Consider the following 3,647-nt stretch of genomic DNA (forward strand, 5'->3'; position numbering starts at 1 on the left):
CCAGGACCACCTGGGCAAGACAATGAGAAAGATGATTCTGGTCCCCAAGACCCACTCCCATGTTAAACTACTTGGCTTAACTTCTTAATGTAGTGGATAATTAGTATGACCTATGAACATGGTGGGCTTCCATGGTGGGGAAATTCTACAAAATATTCCAATGTCCACATTAATATGTTTATGGGATGAAATTGTGTTAAATTTCCAAGTTTTACCATCATAGGTTTAGTTGAATTTTCTTTTTGCAAAAGATTCTTTCCAGAGCCTCCTTTATGTCTCTATTCCTCAGGCTGTAGATGAAGGGATTCAGCATGGGGGTCACCATTGTGTACATCAAAGATATGACAGTCTCCTTCACAGTAGAGTTATTAGCAGAAGGACATAAATAGAGACCAATGACTGTCCCATAGAACAGTGACACTACAGACAGGTGGGAACCACAGGTGGAAAAGGCCTTACGGATACCTTGTGAAGAAGGGACCTTGAGAATGGAGGAGACAATTCGTACATAGGACATGATAATGAGTGCAAATGGAAGGATAAGGAAGATGCTGACCACAATAAATATCACCACCTCATTAACATAGGTGTCAGAGCAGGACAGCTTTAGCAGAGCGGACATGTCACAGAAATAGTGGGGGATCACGTTGTCCTTACAGAAAGACAATCTGGCCATGAGTAGGGTGTGCAGCATGGCATGGAATGTGGTCAGCACCCAGGACAGCAACACCAGACTCACACAGAGTTTAGGACTCATGATACTGTTGTAGTGAAGGGGGAAGCAGATGGCCACATAGCGGTCATAGGCCATGGCCACAAGGAGGAAGTTCCCAAGGTCTCCAAAAAACAGAAAGAAGTATAATTGTGCCAGGCAGCCTGCATAAGGGATGGATGGGTCCTGGCTCTGCATGTTCTGCAGCAATTTGGGCATTGTGACAGAGGAGAAGCAGAGGTCAGAGAAGGACAAGTTGCTGAGAAACAAGTACATGGGTGTGTGGAGATGGGAGTCCAGTAGAATGAGGATGATGATGATGAGGTTTCCCAGGACAGTGATGAGGTACATGGCCAGGAACAGGGAATAGAACAGGTGCTGTTGCTCTTGGGGGATGGGCAGGCCCAGGAGGAGGAACTGGGAAATGACAGTTTGGTTCCCGTCTGTCATCCTGTCTCAGGTTCCTTTAAGAAAAATCATGACAACAGCTTTCAAAATAAATATGATCATGTCTTCTTGTTAACCATCTGTTATGTGTTCGCTAATATGAATTTCCCAACCATCACAATAATTGCATATACGTTCCCATGTTTATCTCTATAATGCTGAAGATTGAATATTTAGTTCTTTCTATCATATTTTAGTGTTCATTACTCCTAAACATTTTATGAATTTGATTCTGAGACACACAGTTCACTGGTTTTTGTCTTATCTGCCCGATTTGTCAACATTATTCTGTGAATATTAAACAATCGTAGTTGGCTCCTTTTCTATTACTATCTGCCATGGCCATGGGCTGAAAGATTTTTTTTGAGCCAAATCCTCTTGTAATTCTATGTACTTTGGATTATCAATGAAAATGGTCTCTTTTTACCTATAGATTCTGTATTGCATTGCTAACTAATTATCTTCTCTGGGGTATACCATAGGAATCTTTAGTTCAACAGATTCCAAATATGTTGAGTCCCATGCAAGGGGAACAATAAACAGCCTTGGAACTCAAGGAACATGGCTGGTGGTCAGCAAAAATCATGCTCAGTGAGCCTTGGAGAGGCGGAGCCCCAAGGACGCTATGTCCTGAGGACCACATGCTGTTATTGAGCACAGCTCTGCTTACTGCCCTCGTGGTCACCATGTCCCTCATCATGGGTGGGTTGTACAAAAACTCTCAGGGGGTTCTAGCCCCTCACTGGACAGTGTTACTGGTACTTACAATAACAGTGACTGACATTTTCCAAGCATTGCTGCTGGAGCAGATTAATGTTTCAACCACCACCCTTAGAAAGAATTTAGAGACAGGTATTGTTAGTTAAATTAGGCTAAGATGTTTTTGTTAATAGCTTTGAGGTAGAAAATCTTGGAAAACAATTTAAAGTTTAGAAAGGCACACTTTTAATTGTTGAGTGAGGGACTTGTTGAGGTCATGGAACAGGACAATAGTACCCTGGCTATTGCTGGGTAACTTACTTTTCTTGCCAGGATGGGTTGGTGATCAAAGGTAATGATGAATTACTTGTACCCATTTTTCTTCAGCCTCCTGATACTATTTAATAAAAAAACTGTAGGCCCAGGCGGTGGTGGCGCACGCCTTTAATCCCAGCAAATGGGAGGCAGAGCCAGGTGGATCTCTGTGAGTTCGAGGCCAGCCTGGGCTACCAAGTGAGTCCCAGGAAAGGCGCAAAGCTACATGGAGAATCCCTGTCTCGAAAAACCAAAACCAAAACCAAAACCAAAAACAAAAAAAAAACTGTTGATGAGTGGGTATGCACCCTGAGGATTTAAAATAGAGATGACTGGTTGTTTTTCATATATAAAAGTGTACATTTATGATTCTTTTAAGATTTTTAAAATGAGATTACCCTTTGAGATAAATAATAAAATTATAGGTCCATTCTTTGTAATCACAAAATGTAGCCAGACAGTAAAGGAACTGGATGAGAAAAAAAACCTTGCTTGCTTACACCTTGTTAATCTATAACAAGTTGCTTGGACATGAATGTATGTGGGTTCTTGGGGATAATTTGTTTTTCACCTGCAATACATAAAATGTTTAATCATGTAAGAGAAATAAGAAACATGATGATTTTTACTTGTTCTCATTGTAATCATTCACTTGAAAGATAGAATGTAACAACATTGTAATTTTAATATTGGTTGGAAGAATTTGTTGGGATATGTAAAGTGTAAGGGAAACAATAAAGAAGTTAGAAGGAACTCAACAGGGAAGAGGAGGAAGGGAAACATCAGGCTAGAGGAACAGAACAGAGTAGAACAAGCAACAGAAAGAGGAATAAAATGAAGGAGGTTTTGTTCCTCAGAAAAGAAGTCTGTGTGTTTTTCTCGCTGTCTCTGCATCTCGTTCTCAGTCTCTCTGACATGCAGAAGGCTGGACCCTCTGCACAAATGCATCTTAATGATGTCACTTAGCTCTCTCTGGACCTCCCACTCTCCTGCTTTTATATCTCAGTAAGAGGAATTCCAAATTGTATCACAAGACTCAATTTTAGGGGATTCATTTATTTATTTATTTTACCTTCAATGTAGGACGTCTGATAGGTTCTCCTCCATGTTCACCCGTTGCTCCTATTACCGGGAGACCATATTCCCAGAGCAGTGTGACATCTTCTTTCTCCTGGAACATCAAAGCAGATGTTTCCTTTGTGTCAATAACCATGCTTTCAAAACCCTCCTTACATATGTTTCATCCATACAGTAGCATCCTGAGATGACAATCTTAATGTGTTTTTCTGATTATTGCTTCATGGGGATTATCATTGCTCTTTAGAAAAAGACATAATCTTTATCATACACTTAGTCTCAAATTTTATCCTATTCTGCAGTAAAGCCTTTGTTGGAAGTTATAGCATCTTGTCTCCAGTTTTCAAAACTTGCTATTCCTTATTACTATCAGTCATTGTTATCTGCAATTCTTCAT

General features: G+C 40.4%; 1 pseudogene; it reads right to left on the bottom strand.

Annotated features, from left to right (window-relative positions):
- Window positions 1–217: 217 nt before the first annotated feature.
- LOC114706334 lies at window positions 218–1,192 on the bottom strand (annotated as a pseudogene).
- Window positions 1,193–3,647: the final 2,455 nt, after the last annotated feature.

Source organism: Peromyscus leucopus, chromosome 8b, assembly GCF_004664715.2.
Source record: "Peromyscus leucopus breed LL Stock chromosome 8b, UCI_PerLeu_2.1, whole genome shotgun sequence".
Lineage (NCBI taxonomy): Eukaryota > Metazoa > Chordata > Mammalia > Rodentia > Cricetidae > Peromyscus > Peromyscus leucopus.